This window comes from Pteronotus mesoamericanus, unplaced genomic scaffold (genome assembly GCF_021234165.1).
Source record: "Pteronotus mesoamericanus isolate MK-2021 breed Mesoamerican mustached bat unplaced genomic scaffold, CSHL_Meso_final contig_50, whole genome shotgun sequence".
In the NCBI taxonomy this organism is placed as follows: domain Eukaryota; kingdom Metazoa; phylum Chordata; class Mammalia; order Chiroptera; family Mormoopidae; genus Pteronotus; species Pteronotus mesoamericanus.
In genome coordinates this window covers 40,805,699-40,818,853 of record NW_026555186.1, presented here as the reverse complement: position 1 = coordinate 40,818,853, position 13,155 = coordinate 40,805,699, and positions in this window count along the sequence as shown.

Genomic DNA, 13,155 nt, shown 5'->3' with positions numbered 1-13,155 from the left:
CTTTGCTCACCCTTTTGTCTTCTAGCGCCAATCACGTTTAAGTCAAATTATTTTACAAAATATATAGATAATATAATTTTAAGTTCTAGAATATCTATTTAAATTTTTTTCACATATTTATTTTTTGATGTTTCCTCTCTTTGCAATCCTTATAAACAAATTTTCTCTATATTCTTGGACATCTTTGTAACTGCTTCAAAACCTTATTCTGATAATTATAACACTTGTCATTTTGTCTCTTATTTATATTGCTTTATGTTTTCTTGACTATAGGTCACATTTACTTCTCACATGTCACCTCATTCTATTTCTTTTCATTTTATTTTTTAATTTTAATTTTATATATTTTTTATTTTTACTTTGTAGACATTCTAACTTCTTTTATCTTCCTCCAAAGTATGTTAACTTGACTGGACTAAAACTGCAGGCTCCTTTTTCCCCTCCAGTGGGTAACAGTTGAAACTTCCTTACCTCAGCCCTTCAGAGGCTGCCTTCTTGCAGGGCTCCTTACAGGCTCCACTATGCCGCACTCTTAGATCAGAAGTCAGCCAACGGCAGAGGTAGAATTTACAAAGAGATTATTATTTCTCCTTCTGTGTCTCCTTTCTTTCTGGGATTTCTCCTCACTTTCCAGTCACTCTAGAAGCCCTAAATTCTATTTTCTGAGTCTTCAAACTACTAAGAAGTGGATTTCTGCTTCAGCAGCTCCATGCTGTGTGGACCAGGGGCTGGCATAGGTTAAAACTAACATGCAAGTCTTACTTAATGAAGTTCCCAATTTTTATGAGTTGACTCTTCCAGATTCTTTCTCGTTTTAGTCACTTTCCAAAGCCTTAAATATATATTGCATATTTTTCTAAAATTCTTAAGTTATTCTGAGTTAAAAGTTAATTTCTTCTGCTATTACCAGAATCAGAATCGTCTTAACCATAAGGAAATAGTGATAAATTGAGTATATTAAAATTAATATATTATTTTTCAAAGAAAAGATATCATTAAGAATGTGACAAGGGAAGCCTCGATTGAGAGTAAACTGTCTCAATTCCTATGTCCAAGAAAGACTTGTATCCAGAATATATAGAGAATTCTTATTAATCAGTAAAGGAATAAAAAATAAATAAATATGGACAAAGGATTTGGACAAACACTTCACAAGGAGCTATCCAAGTGTCCAATACATATAAGAAACAGGGATCGATTTCATTCATTATTAGGCAAAGGCAAATTAAAACCATGAAGAATTGTGAAAACTAAACAGAAAGAAAACAATGTTTGGGAGAATGTGGGACCAGAACTTTCAGATATTGGTAATAAAATCTTTGGCATCATTTACTAAAGTTGAAGATCTTCATACCTGATAATCCAGCAATTCCACTCGTAGGTTTTTACCAATTAGCAACATCTACCTATCCTCTCCAAAAAGACATGGATTGGAATGCTTGAGTGAACATTATACTTAATATCCATTTGGGAAGGACTCAATAATCATCAATTTTATAATGTATAAATTATGGTATATCCATTACATACTATACAAAAATAATAATGAATAAATCTGCACTGCATACAGTGATATTCATTAAGCACACAACTGTGTTAGATAAAATAAATTAGGCATAAAAGAACATATAATGTATTCTCTAAGGTATAAAATTTATCTATAAGTACAAAAATTGAACAATGCTGTTAACAGGTAATAGGGGATGGTATTTATGAACAGAAGGAAGTGTAACAGTCTTTGTGACATACTAACATCAATAAATTCCTTAAAATATTTTAATTCTGTATATATCAAATTTAAAAACCTAGTTTAAAAAAACAAACTCCTCTAAGACAGAGGAAAAATTCAAATTAATCTGACAGATAAACAGAATCTGAGGTTTACCACAGTTTAATATTTATCACTGACTTTTATTATCAATCAGACCCATTGATTTTTGTACATTTTATGTATAAGCATATGTTCAGCATTTTTGTAGGAGATATTTGTAGGCATTTTTTGCAATGTTTTCATAACATCAAAATTTTTGGCTATTTACATAGCAAATATCTGTCCCTAACAAGAACTAACTCATAATATTCATTATAATAAACTTCCAATAAAACTAAAATTATAAAGAGTGAGTAGTCTCTTAAAGGTTAGAATATTTCCTTATTCCTTTTTTTAATGCCTGGCACATCTCTATGAGGATTTTCGTTTTTCAAGTCTTCAAAAACTGCCTATCTTTCACACATTAGGAGATGCCTTTCAAAACAACATACACTTCTATTATTTGCCACTTCACAAGTCCACTTCCCTTCCCCCTTCCAAAAAGGGCTCCAAACCCTTCAGGCCTTGAATCATGTCACTACCATTCCAGCTAAACGGAACTGGAGAGCACTCCCCTGGGTTCCCATTAACACCTGCTACTTAATCAGCCAGAGGGGCTGCTGGTGACTGATGGCATACAGTTCTATCCATCCCTCCTCCCTCCTTCCCCAGAGGCTGTACCACCATTGCAGCCATCCCAGCCTGGGGAGTGAGAGTAACAGAGATCGGGCAACTGAAATACATACAATTGTTCAAAGCTGGAATTTGTTAGTAGTAAATTCCCAGTTATAAATTTGCAAACCAAGAACATGCAGCTGTGGAATGTATTAATAGCAAATCTGTAATTTTTCAGCTTTCAGATTCATAAATATTTTAGGTATTGTACAAATACAGCAACGATAGTAATAGAGACCTCCCTGGAAAGAAGGTTGCTACAGATAAGATGTATGTGGTAAGCATAGGGGGCCTTACATTTTGAACGAGGAATAAGTTTAGCAGTGCAGCCATCTCTAATTTAGACTGTTTTCTTAATCTGCTGCCAGGGGACCATGCTGGGTGATTCACAGTAATGAACTCCACCTGGATGCTCTGTAAATCTGAAAAGGGAACTAACTGCAGCTAGTAACTGTTGTTACCACAGATCTGGTTGAGTGAGCTCTAATTTGATCATTAAGTGACCACCCCACCAAGGAACCATGAGATATGCTCAGAGATGGCCATCCCATGCTGGTACAAGAAAAGACTGCTTATTTAAATAAGATTATTATGAAATAAAATGACCTATACTGAGAAAAAAACAGAATCATTTTGTAGAACAATAAAAATAAACTAATACTAAATATTTAATCTTGAGCCAGTGGATCATGGAGTTAGTTTAATGGAATAAGTATCTTTGTTAAAGGAAAAGAAGTAACATAAATTTTCATAACAGATAAGAGTTACCTACTAAAATTATTTTAACACCATTATATAATTGATAGCAGATAACTTGCAAATGGCAGCTGTTATACTAGGAGCATCTGGTCATATAGAAATAATACACTAAGTTATATATTATAATGTATTACATAATAAAACAGTCAGTAGATAGCATTTTTACAGATGCAGAATATGTATATGTCACTGTTATGTAACAGAAGTAATAAGATGCTATTTATATCCCAGAAAGCACAAGTTGAGCTGTATCATTTGAATTCACTTCTTTATTTCCATCAAAAATCCTGGTTACTATCTCAATAAAGTAATTTGAGAACAAGGGTATGACCACCGCTGCTGCTTCTGCTGCTTTATCAAGGCCGCTGGGGACCAAAGTGGAACAAGATCCTATTACAAAGGGCCCTGTTGCACCCTGTTATTGAAATTAATTCTCCATTCATTGCTTGTTACGAATTCTTGTTCACTTTAATGGACATTTATGGTAATTTTTTTGCCCATTCACCATTCTTCTAACAATAGGACCAATGGAAAATGCTTTCATTTTTCTCTGGAAAACCGTACCTCCCTTATTTGTAGTCCTTGTAGTCTGAGTGATCAATTGGGACCTACATCAGTTTTACCAAACAACTTGTAAGCTAAATGAGCCAATATGGAATTAATTAACTAATTCATTCACTCATTTTTGCTTAGCAAATTCTTGGTTAAATTTTAGTTGAATCTTTATCACTTGTTGACCTATCATTAGATAAATCCTGTCTATTTGTATCAGATACAACATTTTAATATTCAAGTCTGTTAGTTTTTACATGTACATATATGTGTATGTATAGGTTCCCTGAAAGACATACAAAGCAAATTATAATACCTATGGTTATCTCTTTCGTGAGTCAGATTTTTTATATATGTAGCAGTTTTTGAAAATAATGGGTATCTGCCTTCTGATTAATTATACAAAGTAAGACATATACTCAGTTACTGCTGAGTAATTTTTTTTACCTATTTTACTTGCTTTATTTAGATCAATAAGGAAACTAGCTATTTTAAGGGAGAATGCATTCTTGTTCCTGGAAACAAAGCAACAAAGGCTGATTATTGCTTGGGTGGGTATTCTGTAGTAGAGTTCCTCACTCTGCTTTATCATTTAAAATGGATTTAGGTCAAGGCAAATAGAAAGCAGTATAAAAGTAAATCAAACTAATATGTCAACTAATTGAATGATACATTTCTAGCTGAATATATAAATGCTAAAGAGATTTTCCCAAAGGTAGTTAATGAAAAAAGATCTCTAGGAAAAGTCTACTTTGAGTCTAATCAAAGGGATGGTAGATTAACTTACTTAATTCTTCTAAAACTTTGGCCCCTCAAATTTTTAAATTTCAGTTACTTTTCACGTTGTCCACATAGTTATCTACAGTTTAAACTACTTCATCTTTTGGATTTACTGAACACATAAAATATTATATAGTAGCATTTTTCAACTCAGTATATGTCAACTCCAAATTTTATGGACTATGTATTTAAAATATACCTATAATCTAATCACTTCTCATCAACTACCTGACTTATGGAAAAAACAGACAAATCTCTCATACGTGAAAATTTTAACACTGCTCTCTCAATAATTAGTAGGAAAAATAGGGAAAAATAGAAGGATATAAAAGATTAGGGTACTTCCAACCCTTATGAACCAATTTCTTTTTTTTTAATTTAATTTTAATTTATTTTTTCAAATACATTTGTCTCTGCCTACCCCCCACCACTTTCCCTTGATTTCTTATTTGTAAAGACATTTTTAAAGAAGTTTTAAATTTACCACGAAATTAAGAGGAAAGTACAGAGATTTCCCACATTCCCCCTGCTCCACACATTCCCACTTCCCATTTATCACCATCAGGCACCAGAATGGTACATTTTTTTTTTATCAAGAATAAACCTACATTAACACATCAAAATCACTCAGAGTTTACATACTTTTATATTCTATAGGTTTGTAAATTCTATGGGTTTAGATAAAAGTATATTGATATATAGTCATCATTATATCATACAGACTATTTTCACTCTCCTTAAAATATTCTGAGATATATCTATTCATTTCTGTCCTGCCCCTACCTCTGAATCCTGTTAATCATTGGTATTTTTATCATCTCTAGTTTGCCTTTCGGAGAATGTCATTTAGTTGTAATGATACAGAATGTAACCTTTATAGACTGGCTTCTTTCACCTAGTAATATGCATATAAGTTTTCTCTATGTCTCTTCATGGCTTAATAGCTCAGTTCCTTCAACATTTAATATTAATCCATAATCTGGATGTACCACAGTTTATTTATCCATGCACCTACTGAAGGTCATCCTAGCTGCTTCCAAGTTTTAGCAAGTATAAATAAAGCTGCTAGAAACATCCATGTACAGGTTTGTGTGGACATACATATCAACTCCTTTGGGTAAATAACAAGAGCACTCAATTGCTAAATTATATGCTAAGAATACATTTAGTTTTGTAAGAAACCACCAGACTATAACCCAATTTAATGATTATTATTTTCAACTATGGCAGCAACCAAACTTTTTTTCAAGTACATATGAAACAGTAAGATGGTCCATATGCTGAAGCATAAACCAAGTCTCAATCAAGTCCAAAGGACAAAAATTCTAAAATTTACATACTTTTAAAAAAGAATTTAATTAGAAGTAAATAACCAAATATATCTAAAAATTCTCAAATATTTAAACAATGCAATTCTTAATAATCCAAGAGTCAAGGTAAACTAAGAAAAAATAGGATATACTTTAAAACAAATGATTTAAAAAAATAATGTATAAAAAGTTGTGACATGTTGATAACCAAGTGCTACAAAGGAAAATTGTAGTTTTTAATTCTTTTGTTAAAAAATAATTTATCTAATCCTCTTTCTCAAAAAGCTTCAAAATGAACAAAGTCAGTAAGTAAAGGGAATAAATACATAGGTAAGAGCATAAATCATTTGGTATAGTAAACAAGCAGACAGCATAGAAAATCAAGAAAGCCAAGTGTTGATTTTTTAGGAAGATTAATAAAAATAAAAATCCTCTGGTAAAACTGATTAAGTACGAAAGAGAAATAAATGGCCAACATCAATAAGAAAGGTGAGATATCTTTAGATTAATTAACTTTATGCTCTTAATGTCAGATATTTATTTATTTATTTTTTTTTTTATTTATTACTTTCCTTGCCCTTTTTTGCCCCCCTTTGTGATTATATTATCATATATATTATATACAACTTTATGTAACACACTCAATTAAATAAACAAAATATGAAAATAAAGAGCATTATTTACAATAACCAAGATCTAGAAACAGCCCATGTACCCATCAGTAGATTAGTGGGTAAGAAAAGCTGTGGTGTAGTCTTGGCTGATGTGGCTCAGTGGATTGAGCACTGGCCTGCGAAACAAAACGTCTCCAGTTCGAGATTCCCAGTCAGGGCACATGCTGGGGTTGTGGGCCAGGTCCCCAGTAGGGGGCATGTGAGAGGCAACCACACATTGATGTTTCTCTTCCTTCTCCCTCACTTCCCCTCTCTCTAAAAATAAATAAATAAAAATATCTTTTAAAAAAAAGTTGTGGTATATTTATATGATAGAATACTACTTGGCCATAAAAAATAAAAGGAAATCTTACTTTTTGTTTTTTAATTTATAAATCATGTTTATTCTATTACAGTTGCCTCAATTTTCTCCCTTTTCCCTCTCCACCCATCCTACTCCCACTCCCACTCCCACAGTCAATTCCCACTCTGTTGTCCATGTCCATGGGTCATTCATACATGTTCTTTGTCTAGTCCCTTCCCCCTTTGGAAATCTTACCATTTGTGACAGCATGGATAGACCTGGAGATTATTACACTAAGTAAAATAAAACCAGTCAGAGAAAGACAAATACCATATGACTTCACTTATTTGTGCAATCTGATGAACAAAATAAACTTCCAAACAAAATAGAAATACAGGCAGGGATACATGGAACAGATTGACGGCTGTCAGAGGTGAGGGGTTTGGGGAATTGGATGAAAGAAGGTGAAGGAAATAAGAAAACACCAAGCAAAATTAGCATTCCTCTCCCTCTCAATACACCTAGACATATCATTTTCAAATTTTAGAAAATCAAAGGTAAAAATTCCTGAAAGAAGTCAGAGAAAAAAAACACATTAAATATAGAGCAAGATAAGAATTGCATCCTAATTATCCTCAGAAACCATGCAAACAAGAAGAGAGTGGAATGAAATAGTTAAAATGTTAAGAGAAAAGTCACCTACTTAGAATTTTGTAACCTTAAAAGTTATCCTCCAAAAGGAAATCTGAAAAAGGACTTTCTCAAACAAACAAAAAATAAGGGATTTTGTTGCCAGAAGATATAGGTTAAAGAACTAGAATCCATCAAAAGAAAGAAGACAGTTAAAAAAGAAACAAGAAAAACCTTTTATTTTTATTATTCATAATAAATCTCAACAGTTTGTTCAAAATAATAATACCAACAATGTATTTGATTATATATGTTTATGTTTATAGCATGCTTATGCTTGTGTATATAAAAATGACAACAATGATAGAAGGGACAGAAGAAATGAATTAAGATTATTTTGTTATAAGATATACCACCTATGAAATAGTACAGTATAATTTGAAGGTGGACTTGAATTATCTAGAAATGTATGAGTATATTGCAAACTTCAGGGTAACCCCTAATTTTTTTAAAAACAGGAGTAAAACTGATATGCTGAAAAAGTTCACATGAAGTCATATAAATTACTCAGTTAAAACCACAAAAGTCAGAAAAAGAGTGGAAGACAAAAACATAGGAACAAAGAACAAAGGTGATAACAAAAAAAATAATGAATTTGGTAGATATTAATCCAACTATGTCAATAATCACTTTGAAAGTCAATGGTCTACATGTACCATTAAGAGATAGAAATTGACAAAATAAATCAAAAAACAAAACCCATAGGTTTCTACAAGAAACCCACTTTAAGTTAAAGACATATATAGATTAAAAAGTAAGTGGATAAAGAATACTATGCTAACACTAATCAAAAGGTAGCAAGTCTAGTTATATTAATTTCACACAGAGCAGAATTCAAAATAATAAAGTTATTAGAAATAAAGAAGGGCATTATATAACCAAAGAGTCAATTCTCTAAAAAATGGAACAATCCTTAATCATGTGTGCACCCAACAAACATGTAAAACTATGTGAAGCTAAAACAAATATAATTGCAAAGAGAAATAGATGAATCTACTATTATAATCAGCGACTTTAACATCCCTCTGTTGGAAATGGATGGATTCAGCAGGCAGAAAATTAGTATGGACATAATTGAACTCAACAACACATCAGTCAAGTGGATATAATTCACATTTATTGATTACTTCATCCAACAAGACCACAGCACACATTCTTCTCAAGCTCACATGGAGCTATCACCAAGATAGACCACATTCTGGGCCCCAAAACACACCTTAACAAATTTAAAAGAATGGAAATTACACAATGTCTATTCTTAGACCCCAATGGAATAAAACCAGAAATTAATAACAGAAAGATAACTGGACTATAACAAAACATGTGAAATTAAACAGCACACTTCTATGTAACACATGTGTCAAAGAAGAGTCTGGATTTGAAATTAAATGAAAATAAAAACACAATATATCAAAGTGTGTGAGATGCAGCAAAATATCTTCTTAGAGTGAATTTTATAATATAAAATGCATCTATTAGGAAAGAAAAAAAGATCTAAAACCAATAATTTAAGTGTCACTTTAGGAAACTAGAAAAAGAAAAGCAAATTAAATCCAAAGCAAGTAGGAAAAAAAATAACTAGAACAGAAATCAATAAAATTAAAAATAGAAAATGAATAGAAAAAAATCAATAAAATCAAAAGCCAGCTCTCTGGAAATATCAGTAAAATAGATAAGCCAGTATCCAGAACAACTAAGAAAAAAGAAAGGACAAAATATTAATATTGGAAATAAAAGAGGAGACATCACTAAAATTTTATGGACATTAAAAGGATAATAAAAAATACTCTGAGTTGAAATTTGATAACCTAAATAAAATAGACCAATTGCTTGAAAGATACAAGCTGCCAAAACACGTTTAAGAAGAAATAGGCAATCTGAAAAGGCCGATATCTATGAAAGAATTAAATCAATAATTAATAGCCTTCTGCTTTGCCTGATGTGGCTCAGTTAGTTGGAGCATTGTCTGGTAACTGAAAGGTTGCTGGTTCCCATGCTTGGTCAGGGCACATGCCTGGGTTGCGGATTCGATCCCTGATCTGGGTGCACATGGTCCATCACAAATGGGATGCAGCTGATCAATGTTTCTCTATTGCATTAATATTTCTCTTTCTCCCTCTTCCTCTCCTTTTCTCTGTCTCTAAAAGCAACGAAAAAATGTCCCCAGGTAAAGATGATACAATAATAATAATAGTAATAAATGACCTCCCAAAACAGAAAGCACCAGATCCAGATGGTTTTACTGGTGAATTCTACCCAACATTCAGGGAAGAAATTACAACTAGTCTCTACAATTTCTTTCATAGGCTAGAAGCAGACAAAATATTTCCTAATTTAATCTATGAGTCTAGCATTATTTTGATTCCAAAAGCAAACGAAGGCATATAATAAAGCTACAAATCAATACCCTGATGTAGATGTAAAAATCCTCAAAATAGCAAATTGAATCCAACAAGGTATGTAAAGGCCAAGTGTTGTTTACTCCAGTTATGCCAATCCATTTTGAAATTTGAAAATCATGAATGTAGTCCAATGAAAAAATCCTGAGATGAACAATAAGTCCAGTGAGTACCAGCTTCACATGGGAGCAGTAGGCAGAGGATTTCAAAAAAGTGTTTTCAAGGAAAAGAGAGGTTTCACACATTCACATCAGTCTATAAATATTGGATGAATTATAGAATATTAATAGAAACAATTATTGTAAAAGAAAAAGAACTAGCCAAAACACTTTGGAGAAAAAAAACAGTTCAAGAAATAAAACATATTACTATTACCTTCTTTGATTTATAGTTAGCAATATTTACAGTTATGTTTCTGTTTAATATTTGAATTAGATTAACATCTATTAAGTCAATGGAAAATATTAAGAAGTAAAAGCAGTTGAAGATGAAAGGGTGAATTCTAGAATTCCTAATACCCTTCTCTTTCAGAGTCAGGATTTAAGAGATTGTGTTTATAATGAATGGCACAAAAATGAAGGGATAGATTATATTATTTAAAATACCAAAATAATCAATAAATTAGCTAAAAAATGGTGATGTGAATATATTAGAATAAGGGAAAGGAATCATGGAGGACTGAAGCAAACTGATTAGGAAATAAAAGATAACACTTCAAAGATAACACTTATATTTAATATTTAAATATAATTAAATAATATTTAATTGATATACATCAATATATTGAAGTATATTTGTATCATTTAGAGATACACTCTAAGAAACAATAATAAAGTTACAAGTGGCTCCTTAGGAAGCTAGCAGTTGGGTGTAATCTTTCTATTCTTTCTTTGTCTCTGTAGGGAGACTGTTTTGGTTTGTTTCCTAATTTTAGTATTAATTTCTAGTTTTCTTGCCATTTGATTAACTAAACTTTTAGTATAACTTCTACTTTATAAGATATTTGCTCTGATAATTTTCAAAATTTGTGAAAATAAATAACAATAAAAATACAATAAAACATATGCTTACTTTTCATCTATTATATCCTCATCTTTGTATTAGTACGTTAGTAGCCCTCCATAAAGGGGCACACATATGTGAAGCTGGAATATTGTTCATGGCTTTAGTATTTGTATTCACATATTGGGAAATAATTTGTGTTTATCAACAGAGGAGCTATAACCACAATATAAAATAGCTATGCCCTGGAATACTATGCGATCATTAAGAAGAGTGATATAAATGTATAAATGACTGAAAAAGTCACCAAGTCACTTTGAGCAAAATCTTAAGAGAACATGCATGCTGAATTTTATTAAAATTTAAAAAGTATAAAGTATTGATTTACTATACTAGATATTTAAACCACTTAGCTGCAGGATTGCTTTTTTCAAATAAAACTGTATGTGGACTCAGTATATAAAAAAATAGGTAAAAGTTTAGCTATATTCTAATAACAGGATGGTAATTGCCTATAACCCCACCCATGCCAATATGCACCCCTTATACCCTGGAAAAAAGCCTATTATAAAGCTTGAAGATGACATTAGTTCTATAAAAAAGAAAAATAAATCAAAGCAAAGCAAGAAAAATATTAAAGAAAACCTAAAACAGTAAATGTATTTATAAAATTTTTTGTGTAAGCTAAAAACTGAAAAAAATACAAATAACATGTGTTGTTCCACTTGTCCAAGCCCTTAAAAGTTACAGGAAGAGAGTACACTTATTGCTTAAGATAAAGAGCCTTTATACCAAAACATCCAACATGTGAACAAGAAAAAAATGTAAGTAGTATACTTATAAATATGTATGTAAATGCATTGAACAGAGATTGGGATTTTGTGTATGATACAGTTTGTAGGAATGGGGTGGATGACTGAGTGGGACTAGTTAAAGTAAACAACTCTCACTTATGGTTTAGCTCCCCACCCTCCGTGGACCCTGCAAAAAGCCAGACACTATTTGAAACCTGAGCCTTGCCCAGGGGACACATCCTCAAACTGGAGGGGCACAGTATTCTTCAAAAGATAAAGAGTAGATAAAGATTGGTAAACTGTAGGTATAACTTCACACAGATTTTAATAACTTTTTAAAAGAGTTTGATTTCCAGTATCTTTTAGAGAATACACTGATCTGATTCTCTATACTACAGTCAGATGTTTGCTCTCAAGTAGTAATTCCAGGAGTCCAAGTTATTGTGAGAAGAATGTTTTTATAGCATTAGTCTTGTTAGAATAATACCTTTAAACAGTTTATTATAACAATTGATATGAGACAGGGAATTCCTTTAACTTTTAAAAATATTTTGATATATATTTATAATCTTTAATTCCTGTGTATGTTTTGTTAATTAGAAGTACAATACAAATACCTCACTAATAACATGTTTTAGAAAACTTTAAAAAGCCCAAAGTTGAAAAAATAAAAAACAGCATAGTAATCTTATGTTTTTCTGGTTATCCACAGGAACTATGATATTTTCTTTTAAACTCCAGGAATAAAAACTTAATCAGAAGGTAATGAGAGATCAGATTCAAAATGCGCGCAAGGACACACACACACACACACACACACACACATTCTGACTGAAACACTGAAGTGGTTCTGATTACCTTTTATGTTTTTTAAAATTTATTATACAATTAAAAAAATTCTAGAAGTCACTAATAAAGGGCACTTAGTCCTATAGAAGAAGACATTAAAAGATATTTGCCATCAGAGATTACCTACCAGCACTATAAATCACATGTCATTTAGTGATGTATTCATAACTACTTAGCTGGCATGACAAAATCAGATGTGATTACATGATTTATGAGGTATAGAGGAAGAACCCCTCAAGGGGAATATTCACAGAGACCAAAATATTTGAACATGGAAAGAGTGTTTTACTTTTCTTAATATCAATTCAGATTTACATGAGAGGAGAAAATCTAGTGGGTAATTTAAGCATACTTTTCTGGAGTTAGATATAAAAGATAAAAATTGAAATGATTCTATCGAGATGATAAATAGAAATAAAAAATACTTGTAGTTTAAAGATGGGGTGTAAACACTTTGTTTCTCAAGAAATAAAAAATATAATCAACAGAAAAAGAAAAAGCCTATTTTAATAATTAAAACATGGGCTTGTGGTCCTAGTTTAAATTCAAGCTTCACAATTTATTAATTTTTTAAACCT